This window comes from Culex pipiens, chromosome 2 (genome assembly GCF_016801865.2).
Source record: "Culex pipiens pallens isolate TS chromosome 2, TS_CPP_V2, whole genome shotgun sequence".
In the NCBI taxonomy this organism is placed as follows: domain Eukaryota; kingdom Metazoa; phylum Arthropoda; class Insecta; order Diptera; family Culicidae; genus Culex; species Culex pipiens.
Window position 1 is genome coordinate 112,689,961 of NC_068938.1, and position 9,055 is coordinate 112,699,015.

The following is a 9,055-nucleotide window of genomic DNA, read 5'->3' on the forward strand; positions in this document are numbered from 1 at the left end:
ACGATATTTTGATAAAATTTTAGTGTTTACATTAGAAACTATAAAATAGAGCGAACATGTAATTAAAATGTTTCATCATTTGAAAATCATTAATGCATTTTCTTCGATTTATTTTTGTTTTCTGTTATAATGCAAATTTATGCAAAATTTTGGGTCTATGAAAGCTATATTGGAAATTTTAAACGTGGTGATTCTTGCACTCGATCGTAATTTTCCGACTCACGGAATCACTAATCGGGATTTCCTGATAGTAAGATTACAATCTACCATCGACAAATCGAGAAATTACGATAGAAATTTTACTCTTGAGAAATTTCAAAAACATTGATAATTTATTTTTTTTTAAAAGCGTTGAAAATTATACAAAAATCAAAAACATAAAAAAAATCAAAAACTAAAAATTTCTAAAAACATAAACAAAAAAACAAAAACATAAAAAAAAATATTTAAAATAATTCAAAACACCCAGAAATTCAACAATTTTGAAAAAAAACTAAGATTACTTTAAAGTTAAACGCCTTTCAAAAATTTAAGGATGCCAAAAAATTAAAAATCTCATTTGGCCGTTGCAAACATTTTTATAGTTTGAAATTAAATATAAATAAAAAAAAATCGTCAATACTTAGAAATTTTGGTTGAAACCGTGGCCTGTAATTTCGACTTTGGTCAGAGCCGAAGGACATAAACTTTAAAAAACATTTGCAATAGCCTAAATATGAAAAAAAAAATCCTTGAAAGTAAAAAAAAAGGAAATTTCAAAATATTTAATTATCATCAAACATATTTTTTTCAAAAGTTAAAAAGTGGTTTATTTATAATTCTAAGAAAATTATAAATTTTGATAATTTATAGTTAAAAAAATATTGTTTTTTTAATTTTTTTATTTTTTTTTAATTTTTAAATAAGAAGTAAAGTTTTGGGTAGGAAAAAAAAGTTGTTCAAAATGACGAAAAACTATAAAAATAAAAGAAATTCGATAACAAAATTCAGTAGAGGGTTAAGGAAAGTGTTGATAAGGAAACGTTCTTTTATTACGTAACGCAAAAAAAATGATTCTTGGATTCCCCCCCTCCCTCCCGTAATTTTTTTTTTTCATACGAAATAAAAAATGTTTGTATGGAGCGTAACACGGCCTTCGACCCCCCTCCCCCAACTGCGTTATGTAATAATAGAACGCTTCCTAAATATTTGAATTAAACTTTCATGTAGCATAATTATCAATTTACATCAACCAATTTAATTTATGCTTTTCTCGGATTTTTTTAAACATTATAACATTTTATAGAATCCAAAATTTAATCTCAAAATTGTAGAATTCCTTATCGAACTCATCTCACCTACGCAAAATTTGCATGTGCCTCTTCCTTATGTAAGCCACTCGCAATCTTCGCCATCGATGAATAATCTCACCCCAGTGCAGTCTGGTCTCCCGTATTCCGTGCACTCTCCAACAACGCACACCGAGATAAGAAAGCAACGTCGTCGACAGTGGGAAAAGACAAAAAAAAACAAACCATATCTTCCGTCGGGGACTCTTGCCAACACAGGAAACCCGGGCTGACTGTTCTCTTATCAGTGCGGTGCATGTACGACAATCTGCGACGACGACGACCCGCTAGTATATATGTTATATCTTGAACAACGACGATGGCACCACATGCAACAAACGGCATATCGTAAAACAGCAAGAACGTGTGGTGTGTTTGCCATTTGGGGCGACACCCGTTCGAGCGAACACATGTTTTACACACCCTGCGGCCCAATCTACAGGAATCATCACCAAAAAGGACAAGATTCTTGGACTTGGACTGAACTAGTCATAGGAGAAGAAGAAGACGTGCGATAACATCTTTCTCTCTTCATCTGTGGCTTTAGTTTACATTTGGACAACGCGCCTCGAAATTGCTTCGAAAATCGATCTGATCGGAATATTCCAATCTACGATTGTTGTTTCTTTGGCTCTTGTTGATTTCGATGCGAGTCAAACAGGAAATGTAGCTTTTTCCGTTCTTCTGCAGTTCAAAATCGGATTTCTATACATAAATACATTTCGTTATTGCAGTTCAACATGCAAACGCTTACTCTGGCTGTCGTGAGATGTAAACACGAACGATTGACTGAAGCCACCACAACAGGATCAAATGGATTCTTTGTTTCGACGTGATGTTTGCTTTGCATTTGTGTGTTTTTTCTTATGCCTTGGTTGAGTTTATGCACCAATCGAAACTAGTTTGAATAAATTTTAAGGAAAAGATTTGACTTATTGAATTTAAAAAAAGGCATTTGGAAGAAGCTGATAGCACAATAAGATTTTTCTCAGAATTTAAAAATCTTGGCTCTATTGTACAAATCAGAGCTATAACTTTTTTTAAAATTATTAATAAACTTCATATTAAAAACAATGACAATTCAAAAACTATGAAGTTACTGGATCTCAATGTATTTTTAATAGATTAACGCCGTAGGTAATTAAAAAGCTCAAAAAGATTCCTGACCATTTGCAATTAAAAAATAAATAAATATAAAATAAAGAAGAAACAAAAACCAATAAATGGCAAAATAATAATAAAAAAAAAGAAAGCATATTTGATTATCATTTAGTCTTCTTCTAGTTGGTGAGGATTACAGTCCTGACTCGATTATTCGAAGGTCTCGGAAAAATTTCACTTCGGATATTCGACTCTTGGGATGTAAGAATCGCGATTTTTTGTGGTTTTATGTTTTATTGTCGATTTCAAATATGACCCCTTAACGGCGAAAAAGTGATTTAGAATGCGTATACCCGAAATTTAAAACTTTTTTTCTGCTGGAAAATCATTTAAACTAAATTCTGTCGATTGGAGCGTATTCATAAAGCCCAAATCTATCATAAATTTATGAAATTGAATCGTTTACTGACTTCAAAAATTCCGAGATGTGTTATCAACTGTGTGAAAATTTTATAATTCGTTTCCAATTTTCCTGAAGCAATTTTGTTTTGGAGGTTATTTGAGCAATAATAAACAATTTCTCCCAAACGAAAGACAAATAGCCTAGCAATGTTTTTACTTCATCATTTGTACGAGGTTTTTTTTTCATTCCTCTTCCCGAGACCTGCATAATAAACAACCAAATTGTGCGCGTGAAGATTATTATTTTAAGAGGCAATTCCAAACTTTTCCAACCGGCTGCGAGTGAACAAAGAAGATTAATTGATCATACATATCTGTAAATAGATGCAGCTACTGGTTGGTTTAACCCCTTCTTCCTCTCCCTCTATCTCTGGAAGGTTTGTTGACGTTTCAATCGTCCTGGTCCGGTGGGGCTTAAAATAAACCAAACCCATCAGCCACGCAGCAATATGCATATTCAAGAAGCTGCTGCTCGATAACGTCTCTTGCATACTAATATCAATGTTTCGTGTAATGAAGGAAGTTTGTTTACCCTTTTGGACAGCATTTTATAAGTGTTAAATTCACTCTAAATTCTTCCACTTTGATTCACATTTTCGAGAGATTGTACCATCAAAATCGTTCTATGCAAATAACAAACTCCCACTGCTGCTGCTTAAAAAATGTGTATAAAAACAAAATATCACACCCAAACGCTGAAACAACCTTCCCCGACGCGCCCGCTAACAAGTGGAAAATAAAGCAATTTTCGCATTAGATATCGCACGAGTTAGTTTTTACGAGTTAAATGGACGGGGCTTGTTTGTTTGGACGTCTTCATCATCATCACCATCAGATCAGATGGCCTGTTTCAGCTCACGACTGCGATGTCACAGAAAAGCGAATTTTAAGACACCAGCCAGCATCAGGCAAAAAACAGTGAATGTTTTCGTTCTCCAGAGCATTCTGGCTGGCCAGGCAGATGAGGCAAGCAGGGATGGGACGTGCGGTGATGACGTGATGTGATGATTTTTGTATAAACAACGACCGACTGTTAAATTGAGAAATGCGGTATGCCGATTTCGGAACAGTAAAAATAATAAGGGGGAGTTGTCTACATTTCGACCTTTTTACCAAAATTTTAAAAATCTCATAAAGACAAGGACACTAAATTTAGTTGAGTATGTTAGTCGATTTTTCGTCAAAATATTACAAAATGTAAAATATGTCATTTTGTTCAATGTTTAACGTGATTAAGCTGGTACACATTTTATTTAAAGTTTTTGTCGAGCAATCAGGCATTTTTTCAATAGCTATGAGCTTTTAAATTAAATTTGACCACCATAAAACTAAAAACAAGTCAAAATTGTAGTATTGTAACCGGTGAGAAATCCCCCCATGGGGGAGAATTTGACCATTTTTGGAAAATGAAAATGCAAAACAATACAATGTCCACATAAATCGCAATCGTTGAGTTTTTATAAATTATGTGAGTAGTGAGTATTCACAGTTACTTACATATTTTTTATTGAGTTTTTGCATTTTTGAAGGTTGAACCGTTTTTTAAAAAGAGAACAACTGCATTGCTCTAAGTTTTGACATGGTTTTATACATTTTTATGAATATTTAATGTTTGCAAAATAATTTCCTTGCATTTTTTAATTTTGTTTGATAAAAAGAAGTTGCTTTGTTTTTTTAAAGATTATTTTTTTAAATTTCTGTGAACTCTGTGTTTATGCATCTGTTCAAACCTAAACCGCTTTTATTTTTTATAAATTCTTTTAAGGTTTTGACGAATACTGAGTTGAGGTCAAATAAGAGCAGTTAAACAAATGTTTTCATCGTTTTAAAATAAAGCCCTGAATTTAAGTATTCTAGGAAAAGTCTTTTTGTAGGGTATAACATTCCATTCAACAATATCGGTCAAACAAAAGGGTTTTTGGAATCATTTTCAAAAAGTGTCCACGTGGTTTATGGATGGTTCTGTTCGGAAAATCGAGTCTGGACTGTATTATTAAATTTTTAATCCTGAAATGTTCACGCAATGTACCGTAAAACGGGGTAACTTTGATAGCCGGGGTGACTGATAGGTTTGAGATTTTTCCGCAAAATGAAGAGTACAGTCAAAATACGTAAGGAATTGTTTAGAATCATTCTGACCCCTTTATAAAATTTTGAAAAGTTTAAAAAGTTAGTTAAAAAAAAAGTTAGTCATTATTTTAAACTTCTCAAAGTGTCATGATTTTCTCTAAGAAGATGATTTTGAATCAGAAAACGGAATTCATTTTCGGATTACTTTGGACAATTTTGCACTAGGAGAAGGGTAAATAAGTTTTTAAATAATAAATAATATGTGTTTTTGAAACACAATTAAAAAAAATCTCCAAATTTATAGGCAATTTCAGTTGAACAAATTTCATGTAAAATGTGAAAACTTTTGATTCGTGCTTCGAATTCAGTATAAAATACAATATAAATCAATAATTTTATAAACAAAACCAGTTTTAACAAATTTCACGCCAAATTCCGTCTTTTAAACAATTTTACCTAAAATGTATATGTATTTTGTTGAAAAGTTTATAAACTTAGTTAACTAAATATAAACATTGATTTTTTTTTCTTAAAAACTATATCAGCTACTTTAGTGATGGTACATTTAACGTACAAATAAAGTTTGAACATCTTAAAAATGATTTCAACAAGACAAACTATGACCATCAAAGTCACACCGGAATTTAAACTAAGAATTTTTAATGTAACAATTTTTCCAAACACTATTGAAAACACTTTTTTTACAAAATAGTGCATGGACTTTGTGTGGCCTACCCCAGTACATGTTTTAAAAATAATAATCTTGAGAAAATCCTTACCTGTTGGAAAATATTCCAAAAACAAATTGAAATCCTATCAAAGTCACCCCGGTTTACGGTACCATACTTTCTGACCGTTCTAAACAGCGCCGTACCTAGGGGTTGGCGTAGTTGGCGACCGCCAAGGGCGCCAGCCCTTGGGGGGCGCCAAAATTGATGATTGTACATAATTTTCATGTCAGCTATAACATCTTTATTAAATATTTGAAACAGAAAGGGCGCCGAATTATAAAATAGAATTACAATTAACTTATTTGGTTTTTAAAAATAAAAACAATATTTAGGGGCGCCAAGGTCAATTGTATGAATATTTCTTCTGAAGTATTTTTGAAAATTCATACTTAATGCTAAATTATTTTTTTCATCGAAGAAGGGGCGCTCGAGCGACAGAAAGTTAAAGGAGTTTTAAAAGAAATTCTCAAAATAAATACACGTTAAAGTTTGGACCGTTGTATAATGAAGTTTAAGTCATACCTTCCAGACTATAAAAATTTCCTACTATATGTTATTATCACGTTAATTTGGCTGTGAATCACAATATTCTATGAAATGGGAATTATTTAAACATTAAAACATATACCTTTCTTTTGAAATTTTTACATTCTCGAGTTAAAAAAATGGCCTTTGTAATAATTTCAGCTCGATTTCCCCTTTTATAATCAACTTCGTGCATTGAAATTTGCATACTCTTTTTCAAAATACAAGGGTTTTGAAATTGGAAAACTGCTGTAAATTTTCACCAATAAGACCAACATTATTTGTTCAAGAAAAAAATGTTTTTCAGAGCACATCACTTTTTATGTTTTAGCTTAACCAGTGTTGTTTACTTTTTAAATCGTCTAAAAAGCTTTGATAAGGTTTGAAATTATTTGTATAGTTTTGCGCACAAAAATATTTTTCTAGAATATAAAATTTAATTTTACGAATTAAAAATAAACAAATAAATACATATGAAAATAAAAATCAATGCGAAACATAATTTAAAAAAATTAAATGATGAAATATATTCTCAAAAATCGTATGGGCAAATCACTCAAAATTAATAAAAATTTCTTATCTTTATATTTTTTTAACTTTTTTTTTCTAACAAAACATAAAATTCGTCGATACTTAGAAATTTTGGAAACTTATGATTGCAAAACAACTGAACGGCCCAAGTAGCAAGTAAAACATCGCTTTTTATTGTTTTTGTTGATCAATTGCTTCACTAGCGTTTTTATACGTTAATTATTGAACAAGTGTCAGAAAATTTGGTCAATTGTTCACATTTTGATCAAAAAACCATTATTCAACATGGTTGTGTAACACAAATGCCAAATCTAGCAACGGATTAAGAATAGTTCATTTTGAAGTTTATTCTGACTTAAATAAAACAAACTTGTAGAACTCGAAAAGCAAAATTACATTTGCAGACATGATGATTCATTTCAGTTTGCTAAACATGATAACATAGTAGATGTAACCTTTGGTTTCAGGTTTTTAAAAAAAGAAAAAAAAAACAAAAAACTGCTATCATTATCGATTTTATGAAATCTGAGAAAATATTCAGCCAAATTAACTCCTGTAATAAATTTTCAATTCAACCTATCTCATATTATATGAACAATAAAACATACAATAACTGTGTTTCTGAATTTTACCATATTAAGGTCTCCAATTGCAATTATAAAATCAAAACTCATATTGAAGCAATAATTAAAAATCAATATCAATTTATCAAAATGCTTGTTAATTTGGGAGGGGCGCCAAATTGATGCTTCGCCAAGGGCGCCGTAGACCCAAGGTACGGCTCTGGTTCTAAATAAAAATTGTGTGTAAATTTGGGATGATTTTCTTTTTTCTGACCTGATTTGAAATATAACCGTATAACAAAACCCGCATCCCTACTGTCCATAAACTTTGTTTTGCTACAAAAAGCAGTTATCCAACGCCCCAAATCCTACCGTACACCGCGCTCCCCTTCCACCAAAATCCACGACTGTAATATGTAAGTTAAGCGAAATTGATAATCTTTATCGGCCTTTTGCGCCATGTGAGTGCACATGACTCACCACACCACCTCGTTCGCAGCTTGTTCTCGCAAATTCAGTGGAGACCGTGTGTGTGCTGTGCTGTGGCGGCTGAGTAATTTTAGCACGGGGCCTGGGAGCCACAAATATTTTCGCACTTTCTACGCGGCTGTTGTTTAGAGCACTCTCTCTCTCTCGACGGGGCGGTTCAAGGGAACCGCTTAACTCAATTGGACCCGACGACATCCACTGACTTTGACTGCACCACTGGCAATTGAAACAAATCTTCTTCAAGGGTTCTTCCGTTGTTGTGCAGTGTTGTGCACCAACCAAAACAGATCAATATTTTATGAGGATTTTTTATTTTGTTTTATTTTATGACACACACAATTCGTCCCCAAACACACAAAGAATCGAATGCGGAATTGAACTGTGACAAAGTCGACGACGAAGATGACGACAAATTGATGATTCTGCTCTGCTGCTGTGCTGCACACAATACATCCACTGATTAAAACTGCGCACTGGCACTATACTATTCTCGAGGTAGCACTTCATCTTCATCATCATCACTTCCTAGAAGCTAGAAGCTGGCTCCTTCGCTCCGATAAGCATCTCCATCAGCCGATGAATCCGTGTGAAATGTGTATTTCCATTTCCTCAATTCATCATGCCTCACAAAAACAACAACAAAAAGCAGGCTCTTCTCTCTTCTTCCTTGACTTTTTTTTTTCAATCACAAACAAGTAGTGGGCACGTGGGCGTATTACGACGAATTCCAAGTTTGGATAATCCGCCCCAAAAAAAAGCACTCCAAGAAATACACTCCAAAGGCACAAACCGGCTAAGGAAGCACACCAGTTCTTTGACGCAAGACACCGTCGTCGGGCAGGTGATCCTCGAACAACTACACGACAAACAGAGAAAAAAAACCACTCGAGAAGTGCTCGAATCACGTTCTACTGAGACGCGCGCGCGAACAGCTTGTGCGACCTTCTAACTCGCGAATTATGAAAAAACTGAGCTTGTACTACCCTCTGGCTGGCTGACTGGGTTTGGTGACGACAATAACACCAGGAAAGCCGCTTCCGACCAATACACACTGTGTTTCCTCTCTCTCCGAACACGACGTTCCGTCCGGCATGTGTAGAAGAGTATAGAGGAGGAAGAACACCACCACCAGCCACCAGCCAATATCGGAGAGCAGGCAAAAGAAACCGTATATTTAAAAAGCACAACGAGAGGGAGAGAAGAAACCAAAACACATTGAACTTGGCGTGTTCAAATACGGACTAAGAAACTCGGA

General features: G+C 33.6%; 1 protein-coding gene across 3 annotated transcripts in view; it reads right to left on the bottom strand.

Moving 5' to 3' along the window:
* The window catches only part of LOC120426537 (cytohesin-1-like), a 74,900-nt gene extending 66,158 nt beyond the window's left edge, over nt 1-8,742 (bottom strand). Inside the window, exon 1 of one of the 3 annotated variants that reach the window (XM_039591304.2) lies at nt 8,591-8,742. The gene's annotated coding sequence lies outside the window, so the exon portion shown is untranslated. Of the gene's footprint in view, nt 1-8,322; nt 8,565-8,590 lie in introns of those variants that run through there. The other 2 variants (XM_039591303.2, XM_039591305.2) reach the window with 2 other exon arrangements.
* Nucleotides 8,743-9,055: the final 313 nt, after the last annotated feature.